This window comes from Platalea leucorodia (assembly GCF_965183815.1).
Source record: "Platalea leucorodia genome assembly, chromosome: 5".
Classification (NCBI taxonomy): Eukaryota; Metazoa; Chordata; class Aves; order Pelecaniformes; family Threskiornithidae; genus Platalea; species Platalea leucorodia.
The window spans coordinates 78,421,336-78,437,322 of NC_138827.1; the positions used below are offsets into that span (position 1 = coordinate 78,421,336).

The 15,987-nt window shown below is 39.5% G+C and overlaps 1 long non-coding RNA gene across 1 annotated transcript; it reads left to right on the top strand.

Annotated features, from left to right (window-relative positions):
- Window positions 1–6,937: 6,937 nt before the first annotated feature.
- On the top strand, window positions 6,938–13,429 carry LOC309590997. Its single transcript, XR_014228245.1, has 4 exons — window positions 6,938–7,227; window positions 8,259–8,387; window positions 11,369–11,422; window positions 13,365–13,429. It is a non-coding gene; the product is annotated as an uncharacterized lncRNA (long non-coding RNA).
- Window positions 13,430–15,987: the final 2,558 nt, after the last annotated feature.

A 15,987-nucleotide genomic window follows, 5' to 3' on the forward strand; every position in this document is an offset into this window, starting at 1 on the left:
GTTGGTGTAGTGGTAACTTTTTTGACCTTATGCTGAGCAGGGCACGAAGGAAACATAGGCCCTGTCCTATAGAATATGAAAATAAAGTTGCATTAAAGTCCCCTGACGGTTATATGCCACAATACAGACAGTCTTGATAGGGAATTGTGGCTAAAAGGGATAATGGCCTTTGGCTTAAGGCACAGGAAGAAATAATAAGGAGGAAGAAGCTGTGAGCTTAGAAAATATGACTGGAAGAGTGAGGTGATGGTTTTAGATGGAGTAAGAAAGACCAGTGAGAACTGTGAGATTAAGGAGAGTGATGGTTGTATATGATGCTATAATGAAAGTGAAACGCTTTTATTTGTGAAGTTTAAATTCTCAGAGTATCAAGTGGCCAGAGGACAGACAGGACAATTTAGGGTAAACCAGGTAGAGTTCAGCCTAGAAAAGAAAGAACTGGAAAAATTCATGAAGGGAAGATTTTCTGCATTTGCAGTTTAATGGAAAAAAAATGTAATGCAAATCTTTTGAGATTCAGAGTAGCAGGAATTGACAGGTACAGAGAAAAGGGAGTTAACTCACCATCAGCTTAATCTTCTATTGAATAAAATGGGAGAGTGAAATTGGTTGGGCAGTTGTAAGAGCAGCAGCTTGGGAGAAAAGATGGTTCTGCTTACACTTGCACCGTTCTGTGGATGTTGTCAATATTTTGACATACTCTGAATCCACTTCCTGTAGACAGGTGAATGGGCTTGGTTTCCAAAAGCTGGTTTAGTTCACAGGGCATGTTAGTGTAAATTACTTCCATTTCTAATACTTCGGTTGTGTTTCTCATCTCTGTTTCTCGTCTCTGTAGCCATTTGTAGCTATATTAGTGCATTATTTAAGACAGAGGGAATGAAGCTGCTTTTCAAAAGTTTTATGCAATGATACGTTCACTGATGTGCATCTGTGGCTGAAGGTGTTTTGGTGCCAAGGGTTTTGATGCCTCATTGCTGAAGATGAGATTGCCTTATTTCTCAGAACTTTAATGCTCAGTACATCAGGTGGTTAATTAATGTTTAGCTGGCAGAATTTTTTCAAAGGATATTTTGTTGTTAGGAAGCTTCAGAAGGTAGACGTTTTGGAAGAAAGTAACTCTGGAAACATGTAGGTAAAAGTCTGATGGGAAGCCTGCAGTCTGAGGGCCCTCTGCCTAATGGCTCACAGCCATAGTGTTTGTGTTATTTGAGAACGCTGCTGCATGTGTTCACATGTTGCACGGTAGTGATTTTTGAAAGATCTCTGCTCACCTCCAGGGCAAAGGTTCACAAGCCCAAGTATAAGATCTTTGGTGTGTTGTTGGATTGTGGATTGTTGGATTGTGGATTGTTGCTACCTCATGGCTTGCTTTCGTGGTCGCTCTGGCAACTCATATGATACCAAGGCAGAATTGTGCACTCTGTAGAAAGGCTTTCTGAGTTTATCTGTGAATCAGTTCTTCATGGGTTCCTGATGATGGCTGCTTGGTGTGTTTCTTGCTTCTTATTGGTACAACCTCTAGCATTTTACATATTTATTTTCACATCAGGCTTCCTCGCTTGTATAGTTTCTTGGTACGGTAGCCTTTAGATCCTTGGATGGTTTGTATCTCTTACAGTCTGATGTAATCACTAATTAAGAAGACCTTAAAACTGGTTCTGCAAGAAAGCATGAGCTTGAGAGCAGCCCTTGTTATCAATTTCAACAGTCAGGGTACTTATTTTCAGTAAGTACAAGGCCTGTACATACATTTGCTATAATCTAAGTATTCTTGGGCTCATTCCTGAATGAACTAATGATTTGATCCTTGCAAGTTACAAACTACTACCAATTCTTGCAGAGAACAAGAGGGTTTAATCATTGCTACTTCCCAGGCCAAGGGGCAATATGACTAAGGAGAATGATACAATCACTGAAAGACTTGTGAGGAGCAGGATTTCTGGTTTGAAGATTCAGATTTTCCTCTGGGAAGGGACTCCACAGAGCTCGTCTTCCGGCTTGTCTGAACAAGAAATATCAGGCTTTGGTTTGAGGCATTTTGAGATGCTGGAATCAGTAAGATAAGCTTTTCCAATGGCTTCAGGAAAGCTCTGATAGGTTCTCTAACAAGTTGTTCTGGGTGTTGGGGAATGAGGGAATGGCGCTAATCGTCACCTGTCAAATGGTTCTTAGTTCTTTTAAGTAAAAATCTAACGAACAGGTGTTTGTCTTTCCTCCAGCGTTTACCACCACCATTGCCACCAGGAGTGTGAAGCATGCACTGTAGAACAGGGCAGAAGAAGCTGACGTGGCTGACTCAGATCTTATCTTGCAGATGATGTTTTCTATAAAAAGACCACCTCCATTTGATGCTCCAGACTTGCCGTTCATTACTACGTCAGTGTATTCTGGTACATCTTTCCTATAATCTGTGTCTGTAGGACGTCTGCTAGAATCTTAGTCAGATGTGTAGGTGCTTTATGCAGTCTCAAGTATTGCTCCAAATGGGATCAGTAATTTATCACAAGAAGCTGCGACCACACCTCTTCCTGGCAGTGAAGCAGTGGTCTGTGGGAGCCTTCCACCTCTCTGGTCCAGATACGTCGATCCTTCCCAATTCCTGAGATGTTCAAGAGGCCACAGGCAAAAAGAAAAAAAAAAAAAAAAAAAAAAAGTAAGAGTAAAAAGCTCTTGCATGTGATTTTGGGGTTTTGCAGCAGTCCCAAGATTCAAGTTTTCCCTTGTGCTGCATGCCTTTTTTGCACAGTGTCTCAGCCTTTGTGCTTGGAAAATAACTATTTATAAAATGTGTACATAATTTAATTTTTAGGTACACAATACATGATGTACTGTATTATATATGTTTTACACACATTTTTCTGTAAATGTGTGTGTGGAGGTAATATGTTATTTGAAGATTCTTCATATTCACCCGGAAGCCAGTGAAAACCCATCCTTCACTTCAGTGGTAAGTCTCCCCTGTGTCTTGACAGTCATACCTAGCTACAAACTTGGTATAGTAAATCCCATAGTTTGGTGGTCACTGGGGCCTAAAATTGCCAATACAAAGACAGTTTAAGGTTTGCATATTTTAAAAGTAAAGAAAACGTAAAACAAAGTCTGCAAAGTAATAGTACACAGCTCTTCTCTGATCAGCTGGCAGAGAAAGCCCCTGTGCTACCCTTAGTGTTTCTACTAGACAGGAACTGCATCTCTTTTCCTCACCAGTGGGGTACTGGGGGGTTGCACCAGGTTGTTCTGTGCTCTAGTTTCTGAAAGATCGTATCAAAAGGAAATATTTTATACAAGGGGTTCTACGTATGTTCCCTTCTTTAATCTCGAAAGTAAGAAAAGAAAACCCCTTTCTGACTCAAAGCAGAGATGCCTATGTAACTCCAGAGCTCGCTTTTGCACCTTGGCACTGAGCGAGCCCCTGTCCGGACAAGTTGGTACACATTCTCAAGCCCTATCATTGCTGAGTTGGCAGAAGAATGCTCTGAAAATTATCTGCAAGGAAATAACCTTCCCTCCCCTGCTATGCTTTCTCTTTAGTTGAAAAGTCTATTGCACAGATTTTGAACTCAACATGAGATGGACACCACTAGGAAAAGGTTCCAAAGGAAGATGCAGAACTATTTGTTGTTTGTGCACAGAGCTTTACTCTGAAAGCTCAAATCTTGGGCATGCTAGTGGCATGCCTACAGATAGAGCAAGATTTATTTCTGTCTGTATCTTACAATGTATTTGCATTTTTCACAAAACTACTTGAAGAACAATACCTTTGTAAGGATTATAGGCTGCTAGATCACTGTAGCAAGTAATACACCAATGAGTAGTTGATAAATGGCACCATATAATCCAAGTCTTGGCCCCTGAGAAGAAAAGAACCATCAGAGAGGTGGTTGAGCTGGGTTCCAGGCTTGGATAAAATATCACTGAAATCTTATGTTATCCAAAGGAGTCCCTGGCTTTCACATATGCTGGGCCACCCACATTCTTAAGTTCTCCCTTCTGTTTCTATAGAACTTACTCTGCGCTGCAAGGTATTCACAGAATTTTATTCATAATTTATGCACAAAACCCACAAATGGCTACTTCATCACAGATGCTTCCTAACTGGATTTTTTTTACTCCCATCACGTTGTGTTTTGATTTGACAGACAAACACTCAGGAGAATAACAGTCTACTCCATTATGTTGCAAGCAACCATTTCTGCTGTGTTAAGAGATGACACCATAGTAGAGGTTTGCAGGGAAAATCACTGGGATTCTGTTCTCCCGTGGTGGAGGCATCACGATGATGTTTCCGATGGGACTGATCCACATGGTTACTGGTTAAATTGATTCCTGATTTCTATCCTCTCTGTCTAGGCCACTGCATGAGTCATTATCAGAACATAGGGAAGGTAGTTGAATACAAAAAAAATCCTTTTGCTTCTGCTCACTATGGGTTTGGGAGATATTTTTTTTTGTCTTCTGTGAACCATTCTTTTCCCTGGTACTAGAGTCTGGTTCTAGTACTACAAATCGTACTGCTGGAAGGTTTATTGGTGAAAACAATGGCTCCTGAAAGGTAAGAAGCCATGTCTTGTTAGCTTGACTGCAACCTGCTCTGGGACCTTCCATGAGCCCTTCCACTTCTCTGAGCTCCTGCTGTTTCTGGTCACACTCTTTGCCTGTTTTGGAGGTGTTGAGCACAAGCTAATCTGACACAGCTGTATCCCTTACTATGTAAGCCTTGGATCCCTGTTGGGACCTCTGCTACAGCCTTTCATAAAGAAACATTTAATGTTCAAGTGTGGTTGGAGCAGACACGGGGCTGCATGGCAGTGCTTTGCCATATTTTTCAAGTGCAGTGCTGGGGAATGGGTAAGAAGAGCTGAGGTAAGTGAGCTGGTAACAAGCATCCTGTTAGTACCAGACACTGAACAAGCAGTTAATAAAAGAGTGCTCTTGTGGCACAGCTTATGGGCTGGTAGGAAGACCTGTGAACAAGAGAACGAAGTGAGGATGGCAGGGAAAAGGTAGGAACAGATGGGTTGGACAAGCAACTTGGAGCAGGACTGCAGAAGGTTGTGGAGACACATAACAGTAAGAGTTGATGCAATTTATGGGTCCAAGTCCCTGGTGTGTCCCCCGCAAAACCTTCTGGGGCCCAGGTTCCAGACAGGTGTGAATGCAGCTGTAGATGGATCAGACAAGATGCAATAAAGAGCGGAAAGGGGGCCGAAAGGCAAAATTTGAGTGCTGCATAAAGCTTTCCGGCATTCATGGTGCTTTCATAGCAGTCCTTGCTGCCTTTTGGTTCTTTACTGCTTTGTGCACCTCTTTTTCCTGTTGTAATTCTCCTGCCAGGTCACCAGATACCGTAAACGCAGCAGGAGAGCACATGCTAGACTGAGGTTTGCAATAGATGATAGCCATTATTGCTTGAGGACTACTAAAGCTTGTATCTCGCAATATGCACTATTCAAGGCGATTTATGATGAAGAAAAATAGATATGCGTTAAAGATTGAGCTGTGGACTGCTGCTTGAGCGGTGTCTTGGCTGAATCCTGTCCTGTCATTTTAAATACAGGGATACCACGGTTTAGAAACTGGTTTGGAAATTAAGTACGAGAGAGGGGCTTGGTCCTGTGGCAAAATCGGGGTAGTTTGCCTCTTTACCTCCATGGCTCTTTTGCATGTTGGCTTTATCTATTGTCTGGAAAAAAAGGTTATTTTGTTTGTCTGCTGTGGTTAGAGCTGGTCTACGCCACTCTCTTGCCTTATAAAGAGGCTGCAGCCGGCCTGTGACAGCGGCGTAGGCCCAGGCCCGCAGGGACGCTTGTGCCAGGCGGAGGACCCACAGCCCCCCCCACACCTCCACAGCCCCGCAGCTCCCCGGCCACAACTGCACTGCGTCCACCTCCACACACGCATAGAGAGTACAATTCGAGTAACATTATTTATTTTGGAGACCAGTCCAAAGGGCTGGCCTGGGTCCTGCTTGCAGCGGGGGATCCACGGCCTAGCGGTAGGGCGAGCGCTACGGCCCCAAGCTCCCCCCGCCCCTTCACCATTGCCAGGCGGCACAAGCGGTGTCTGGGGCTGAGGAGGGGAAGGGCGAGCAGGGGCTGAGGGTGGCGTGGGTCTGGCGGGGGTGTGGGCCAAGGGTGCGAGCATGTGGCGTTGGGCTTCATTTTTAAGCGATGTTTGGTCAGCGTTGGACTTCGTTTTTAAGTGACGTTTGGTCAGCGTGCCGCCATGCCAGTGAGAAGTGAGGGGGGTTGCTGCGGCTGAGAGGGGGTGTCAGACGCAGGCCAGTGCCCTATGTTCTTGGCTTAAATCCGTAACTCTGTCTGGGGTTATTTGTGCCAAAGCTGCCGTCTGAGATAACGGGATTTAGTCGTAATTTTTCCATGTACGTTTGTAGATGTTTTTACTAAACATAATGTGTCCTAAATACATAATTATTTAACAGCTTGAAATGCTTCCAAAGGAGCTATTCAAGTCTTTTCTGTAAATAACACACCTTTTAAAATTATATCAATATTTAATGTAATTTTGGGACTTCTCGTACATTTCCTTAAAAAAAAACAACACCCCCCATCAGCATTTACCTGAAAAATTAAAATAGTACTGTTTTCAGTTGTGCTAATTAACTTTTTTATATGTCCAATTATGTATTTGCTCATCTGAGATTTGGAGCGGGAGCTGTTTTCTAGCTTCCCTGGAAGTCTGAACAGTCCTCAGAGGAAGGAATAGCTCTGAGAAATATTTCAAACACGGGAGGATTGGAGGATCTGGGATATTTTACAGTTTTTCCTCTCAGTACGTGTACAATACCAAACACCAGTGAATGGGAATACAGCACAATTGTGGATGAGCTCCGACTTCAGGAGCAGAGTAAGGGAGGTGAACTGTCACCTCCCAGCATTAATCCTCTCACTGCCTTGTTTTCAGCCTCACTTAACACACGCCTCTTCCGCAGCTCTCCGAATTTCTTAGAAGGAAGGCCCTTTGCTCCTCCTGCCTCTTCGAACAAGAGCAACAGATGTTTCCTGTCTGTTTATTTGTGGGAGGCAGAAAGCTTTGGGGTAGAAATAGTCAAAACTTTGTTCTGTCCTGCTTATGAGAGAGACAGTGTGAAAAAACAACTGAGGACCCTGCTCTTGAATGCTGAACATGTAAAAAGGAGGCAAAGAGTTAACTGTGACCTGATGTCACTGTGAGGGACCTTCGCATCTGTGAATGTTAAATAAGGTAAAAGAGCTATTTGTGAATGTCTCTTGTCCAGTCAGCGCATAGGTTTTAAAATCCATGCAAGACTATTATCCCATCTATATAATTTCGTACAATAAAGCCTATACAACTAGGAAAAAAACCCTCATTCTCACTTTTATAAAAAATATAATTAAATATACAAATTCAGAAATAATTTACTGCTTACAAACAAGTTTTATGCTTTTGTTTTGGTAAGACTCACATCTACTTTTATGACAAAAGTGAGGGATTGCCACAGTAAAACTCAGTTCAGTGTTACGCTACAAAAACTGAGTCAAGTGAAACACTTATTATTTTGGGTAATGGTTATAAATTTTCTCCCAATATTCATGACTTTTTTCATACTTTACAAACAGGCTAGTTTTGAAATTCAGTACCAGATACTGTAAGAAGATTATATATTTCAGGACCAGAACATGTAAACAGCTGTAAAAGATTACAACAAAATTTTTAAAAATATTAATAAAGTTATGTAAGTTTTTTTTTAAAAAAAAAGACACCAAAAACTCCTAAACATTTGACATGTCAAATGTAAACAGTTTGCAATCTGAATGTTTAAAGACTGGTGTGTGCACACAAAATGTGATTTGTTTTTCAAGTGCACTGTTCAGTACATATTAGTGATCCCTGCAATTTAAAATGACATTTCTCTTTGAGTATATTTTAACCTGCACTTAATCTAAGGAACACTTGAAATAGCAATAGCCGAAAAAGACCACAGAGGCCAAAAGTTTTCTACTCTTTTCTTGCTTAGTTTGTATGTTCCGCAGCACAGTTTGTGATCTGTCAATTTAGTGTGCGCAGAAGATTTGTGCATAGCAGACAAGTGAAATGTGGTCCTGCAATCCCAAGACTTCAAAAACAGGCTGAGATACAGGCAGAATATTTGATGCTTATCGGGTAATGTGGGGCTTCACTATTTATAAAAAGAGCTCTTATATCCTTTGATATATATCCTTTGTATATGTAAACTTATTAAGGTAAAGAAATATGATTGCTTGTTATCTTAGATTCCTATTTCTTGGAGCATGAAAATTTTGCATGTTCTAAGGAAGACAAAGGTAGTGAAAGGGTCCAAGACGAGCTACAAGCAAGTATCTGAGCTAGGAGAACATGCTTTCCTGCTTCTCTTCAGCCAGGTAAGCATAAATACTTGCATGAAACTGTTTAACTATTTACTTCCATGTTCTTCTCTCTCATTCTTCTAATTTCAAGAGAGACTGCAGAAAGCATTCTAATGGCAGTCTTAAACATCTATCCAGTTACTTGGTTTTATCTCAGAGATTGTGATAGGATCTTGTCCCCCTTGATGTTCAGTGGATGCATAATTTCATTCAAGGTGTTAACCTGAGACAGCTGCTTTAATGAGAAGCATCCTCCACATTTGGGTCAGAAGCAGACTGCTTCTGTCAGTCATCTCTCTGTCTTAACATTTTATTTCTTTATCCCCCCCCTATTATTTCCCTCCCATTCTTTTTATCTCTCTGGAGTCTTTCTTCTGTCCTCTCTCACTGTTATAGAAAGTACAAAGTATACATTTTTAGCCTTTCTGTGCAATTTTTAGTTCTTAGACATTAAAAAATGTTTTTTAAAAAAATTAAAAATTTTAAAAAAATGTTATTTAGAAAAAAATTACTGATTTTTGCTAGACTCCTCTTGATACAATTTCTGCTGTTACTATCCAGAACTTCACCGAATTCAGGAGTAGTTGTCTCTTCCATTTTTAAAGGCTCTTGAACGCCCGAATATGACATGAACATGAGAGCGTATCTGAGAATGTCATGGTTCAAAATTTGTAGTTTACTGAAAACCCAACTATCATCTGTGAGAGACCAGAATGCATCTCAGGCTAAGCTTGGCTCTCCGAGTACTCAGCCATATGAAACGGCCATTAATTTGAATGTTGTGATCATCTGTGAAAAGAGAGATGGCTTTGACTGCCACAAACTTTATGGTTGGAAATTTGTTAAATAAATAAAGCTGCATAGAGGAACAGAGGAGTACTGTCTACAAAGGCAGCCTGAAAAAGCAAACTGTGAGCCACCAGCTTAGAAATCTGCTAATTACTGTTGCAGAATGGGACTATTTCTGAAACTCTGAAAGCACAATTAGAGGTACAGCAAGCAAATAATAGATTCAGTACTGCTTATGGAAATAATATATTGCTGAAATGGAGGCTTCTGTACCCACACAGAAGAGAATGAAAAATCAGGAAAATGCACAATGATAGCAAAACTCTTAATTTGGTTTTAAGGAAATCATAGGAGAATCCTAGTCTTCCCCGACAGAAAGAAGGGAAAAAAGCTCCAAGAATTCTATACAATTATTAAGAAAGAGAAAGGAAGTTGAAAGGAAAGTACTTTTCTGTATAATTTTGAATTCCTTATATAAGAGGGTTTTTTGGTTTGGTTTTTTTTGTGGTGTTGGTTTTTTTTTTCCTCCCCCATGCTGTCTCTATGTTAGATTCAATTATGTTCTGACTTCCTTACACTCAGTTTGGCCTTGCTGGAAAGAGGTTAAATGGCACGGTCAGCCCACACATCTATTATGGAGATTCAGTTAGACAGGAGTGGAGACAAACAGCAAAAATCTTCTGACTAAACATTTTTTTAGGACATATCAGAATAGACTTCGAAAGAAAAGGTGGAGCTACCTGAGAAACAGTGTTCCTTCTGAGAACACTGATGGGGGGAATGCTTATAAAATATAATGAGAGAAAAAACGTAGCAGCTTTGTCTCTGGCAGGGAAAATGGGGAAAAGAAGCTGATAGAAACAATTTGCTAGATGAAATAAAAAAAATATTTGGCAAAGAAGCAGAGGAACACAGATTCTGAAAGAACCCTCAAGCAGCTTACTATCCTTAGAGGCCAATTAAACCTGAATCAGTCAGGAAAGACAGAAAGAGCCCTCCTCAGGCTTAATGAAAATTTATATCAGGCAAAATAAAGCCCTGAGATTATTGGCATATAAGGCATAGAATGCTAAGAGAAACAAGCTAGCTTGGCTATTAATGATACCAGGATGGTATTTACATTTAAAACAAAATATATTTGTAAGGTCTTTGAAGGTTTTCTGTGTCCATCTGTATATTAACAAAAAATCAGCTCCAGCTGACAAAATAATGTATGTAATGAAGCAAATATGCCCCCAGGTTCCAGCTGCCCAAATCACCATTTGAAGCCATCTGAGTAAGAAAAAAATTAGAAAATCTCTTCAGAAAAATGCCAGCTAGCCCAGAGATGAAGTCTTTTAAATACTTCTAAACACCTTACTTGGCAACTTGTAATAGCAATCACTATGCTTTTAAAGACTGGTCAGCTTTTGCTTTTGGATACATTGCTTTGCAAGAGCTTGCTGAAGCATCTCTGTTAAACTTCATTGTTGTACAGTATATTAGAAGGATATAATCATCACTGTAAACCTAGCTTATAGTAAGGGCACCAGTTACTCTAAATGGTAAAAAGAAGATAGACAAAGTTATGCCTCTCGCCCTGTGTCCCCATACCTTGGGCTTCCTGCAGCTATTTTAAGAGTGTGGCAATTGAAGGCTATTTTACTAGCATACCAATTTCCATAAAAAGAAGAAGTTTGAGTAGGAAAGTCATGTTTTCATTTTCCCTATAAATCTCCCTAAAGAGTCAAATAGAAAAATAAATTGGACAGATTTGTAACGCAGGGTTAAAATCAATACTTTTCAAATTCCTACTTTTCAGACATATAATTTTAGCATCTTCAAATGAAGCAGATACCAAAACCCATGTGACTGCCATCTTAGCTGTTGTGAAAGTCGCTTGTAGTCTAGGTTGGTAGACACTACTGGCTCTCTTCTTTCACAAGGTACTCATGTGAAGTTTCAAATGGACTCTGAGTTTAGAAAGGTTAAGAGGCAGAATCTGAAACCCCCAAATTACAAAAAGTAAAAGGAACCAAGGAATAATTTATCCTTGATCTAGAAATAAATATCCAAATTAGATTCCATATCTCATTGATTAGCTTCCTTAGGTGCAGGGAAAAGCCTCTGGATATGGGCTCAGTAGAGAAGATGAGTCCTCATCCACAGGAATTTTTTTTTTTGTGGTTTGCATAGGATTTCCCATATTTGCTCATTGTTTCTTTCAGAATTCAATTGCAAAATTTTGAAACACCTCTGAACCAATTCCTGCATGCTTTAAGGTAATCCATCTTATCGCTGTTTTTCTACAGCTATCTGTTGGAGTACTTCCTATGGATGTACAATGCTCTAATTACTTTCCATGCGGTACAGTTCCTGATGCCCTTAGAAGTAATATATAATTTAAAAACTATTTTTAAAGATTGAGAATGTGGATATATATCACTGTATACCAGTAAAAAATTCAAAATTGGAATGAATGTCATTTGTTGCTCTATTTGTCTATAGTAAAAAATGCTATTCCAATCCTTTTTGCTTTATTGATAAGGACTCTGAACTACATGAAAGTTCAGATGCAGGCCCAGGCACGCTTTAGCCTCTTATTATGATGATAATCATATTATATGATATTATATATATTATTATGTATTTTTATCTATTATATATTATATATATTATATACTATATATTATTTTGTATTATTGATAATTATATATTTTATACATTTTTATATATTTTATATACATTTTATGTATATATTTTATATATTTTATAATAATTATAATAGTATAATATTTATATTTTCTATATTTTATGAGTGTAACTATTATGTATTATTAATAATTATACTAACATTCTATTATTATATTATTATATTATATATTATATATTATATGTTATATGATAATATTATTATTATGATTTGATGATCACCAAAACCTTGTTGTTCCTGATAAGCAAGGCTGTTTCTCAAACTGTCTTAAGGCTTTATAGAGAACACTGAATCAGCTTTCTCCTTTTAGCAGCTGCCTTGCTATATGTAAATACCTCCAATAAGGTGCAAGTCAATGTTAACACTTATGGATATTTTACTTTCAGCCCCAAGTGCTTCCGTGTGTAGGAATTTGACAAAGTACATTAGTCCTGTAATAAGGTATATCAGCTAATGACTTTGTAATATCAACTGTATATGTCCTGTCACGAAACAGACAGAACACACAGAATATAAATTGACTCTTCATATGTGAACAGCTGGAATGCAAGGGGGGTTTAAATGTATGCTACCATGTTATTCTGGTCTCTGTACAGTCATTGTAGACCTCTTATTGCTGAGAGGTTTCTTTCAGAAGTGTAAGTATTCTCCCCCCACCATCTCCCACATTCACATTTTAGAACCTCAATTATTTCCCTGCGTTTGACTTACTGACAGATTCTACTTGATGTTCTTTCCAACTCAAACAGTTACAATGGCTGGCCACACGCAGTGCCTGAGGATGTGAAAATGTATATTGAAAAGCAGCAAAGTAAAGCAATCTTCTTGAAGAATTAATGGCAGCAAGAACTTACTTACCCTTCCCCTAATAGGTGGGAACCAAGGATGGAGCTGAAGAATAAGTACTCATTCTGTGTGCTGTATCTGATTATCAGTATAAACCACAGTGTCTGGGAACAGAAGTGGATGACAAGAAGACACATATGAAATTCTCACAATACTTTTTTGTTTAGTTTAGTGAAATCAAAATAAGACTTTTTTTTCTTTTCATAAAGAAACTGTAGGGTTTTTCCCTTGACTTTGTTCTCATGATGACCAGTAACACATGGCAACAGTACTAAGGCTGTATCTGCTATAATATGATGTTATAAATATACCAAGGCAGCAATTTTCCCATAGGACTAGAATAAGGAAGTGTGTATCCATATATATATGAAAACTGTAGATCAAGTATATATATAAAACTTGGGTGGCAAGGACTAATTTTGTTTCCTAAGATATAAATTTGAAAGGGCAATGGTAAAGACCTGTTTATAGTTTATTTTTATGTTCTCATTAGAAGTAAAATACCAAGTGGTTGCAAAATACAAAATATTCAGATCCAGAACAGATCATTATTTTTATCTTATTCACCCCTCCAGCATTCCCATGCTTGAATTCAAAGGAAGAAGATCCCAGTCTGGGTCTTGTTTGTTTTACTCTGCAATCTAAATGGGTCACCTTTCTCTTAGGCCTCATCACGGAGTTGCATAAAGAGCATGACACGAAATTGCTTGGGAAAAGGGAAGATGCAGAGGAAGACAGTAAGTACTTAGTAAGGGGAGGCAAGGGTTAAGGCCTGGGACCACAGAACAGCTGGAATATGTTAGTTTTACAGGAAGGCAGCCCGGAGAGGGAGTGTGAACTGCCAGCAGGTGGCTGGGAATGGCTGAATAACTCAGTGGTGGGACTGGAAGAGAGCTCTGCCTCTTACTGTGATGACTCGACTAATTTCAGCAAAAGCCTGTTTTTCTTTATAACAGCAGACCTTTGTCAAAGCCCATTAAAGTAAATTTAGCATTTCCTTTAAATATAATAGGTTCTGGATCTAGGCCCCTGCTTGTTTTGACACTTTTTGTTTGCTGTATCTCTTAAAGCTTTACTTTATTCTTTCTCTGGTGAGGGAAAGAGGGCTGGTTGACTGCTAGACAGGCTTCAAAGTGTAAGACACTGATGTGTCCCTTGGAGAGACTGCCTCCAAGTCAAGCAGGCACTGTTTTGTTAAGAGAAGCTGCAAGCAGACAAGTGTTGGGAAGAAAGGTCTGCTGGGGTTTCTCTCCCTTCTGCAGTAAGGAAAGCTATGCTGACAGAGACAGCTGCTGTTATCACAGTGATGCTTTGCTGTGGTTTGCAGTACTGGTTTATGTTCTCTAGAAGTCCCGGTCATAAAGTGGGCTTTGCTCTGGGTGGCACTATACAAACACAAGAGGCTGTCCCTGGCCCAAAGACCTTGCAGTGTAGGTGTAAAATGAGAGGTGACAGCAGGTGGACATGGAGACAGGGAAGCAGAAGGAGCCAATGACAGTGTGGGTCCAGGAGCACAGCACAGCAGTTTTCTCAGCGTTTAATTGGCACAGTGGTAAAAGAGAGTTTGAAGGAGGGATTTGAAGATAACAGGATCCTGCACAGTTATTTCTGAAAAGCTCCTTCCAAGTGCGAAGGGCAGTGTAGGGTAAAGTGTATGTGTTCTTATTTGACAGTCTAACAAGGTAGCATTTGGCAGGATTGGAAGAAACAATACTAGAATAACGAAGATGTGAGATGATGAGAGCTTGGAGAAGACTTCTATCTATATGTATGGGTGGGAAAACTTTACCTCATGCACTAAGCAGCAAGGCTCTGTAATAGTTATATATAGCTATTAGGAGAGGACCTATAGAGAAGTCGAAGTTGAAGATGATGTCTGGATTATGTGTTTGAACGATTGGCAGGATGGCCATATTATCCACTGTGGCTATGACAGGAGACCTTGTGCAAGGTTAACTTGGACAGAGAGAAGGGTGGGGAAGAGTAATAGCTCTATTTCAGCTAGTGATCCAGAGGGAGCTGTCAGAGAGTGGACGAGAACGTATGTACAGACAGATGCAGGTGTTGAGGAACTGAGGTATTTTGTGTTGGCGTGTGTGCACTAGAGGGGTTTGTGTTTGAATTCAAAAGAGGTAATGATTGGGGCAGGGGGGGAAGACTAACCAAGGACAGAGGCCCAAAGTAGTTGCTGTGTAGGTGTAAGATTAGAGACTTCAGGTGTGGACAGGGGAGCACAAGGAAACAAGATACCTGATAGAGAGCTGGCAGGCTGGAGGGCACAACCACAGGGATTTCTCCATAGAGCCCCTGCAAAGGCAAGCAGATATTAGAAATAAAATAAAATGTTAAATCTCAGGTCAAGAAAGAACAGGGAGGGCATCAAGAAGAGTGTTGCTGACTGTTGAGGCCAACACAGTGAGTCGGGGCTGGTGTACCTCAGAAAAATTTCAGGCAGAAAACCAGCTTTAGAACGTACATACCAACATCACATGAAAGTGAACATACTGAGGGTCGGTGGTAGTTAGGAAAACATTCAACAGAGATTATGAGAGGGTTTTTTAAAGATAGATCTTAAAATTTGAAGGCACAAACTGCAGCCAGAAATCCAATTCCCTCATAACCGAAACACAGGTCACTAATGTAGTCTTCTGTATTTCTTTACATGGTTGTATCCTTGTTGTTATATTTTGCCATGTCTTTGATACTTTCCCAGAGTAGTATGTAAAATGTTCAGATTTGTACTGAGGCTCAGCATTTATGAATCTTGGTGTTTTGCTGATAATAAACCCACTTTTTTTCCAGCTTTATATTCTTGTAAGTGGACAAAAGAACTGACATCTGAGAATTTATAAGTGTTTAATAGAAAATACAGTTAAGAATTGATACTTATTTTCACTACAACTAGCCAAAATTTTTGTTCCAAGGTATGTTCCATTGAAACTATGGCACTGTACTCCAATGAAACTATACTAATCCAGTAGATGCGCTGGCTATCTAATATTTTAAGAAAAGATTCAGTACAGATTGCTTTCTAAGAAAAAAAAAAAAACAGTGAGAAAATAATTTTGGCAAGTGCAAAATGATAAGTTGCTTGGCATTTCTGATCAAGCAAAATACTGCTTTAAACTCATGTATAGATAATGAACTGGCAGTCTGCATAGGAGCTTTCATGACAGTAAGATAATAAACACTGACATGGATAAATTGTCATGAGTTGAACAAAAAAAAACCCTGTCAAATTATCATTTTGATGAGAATGGTGCATTTGGTTATAATGAAAACAAATGT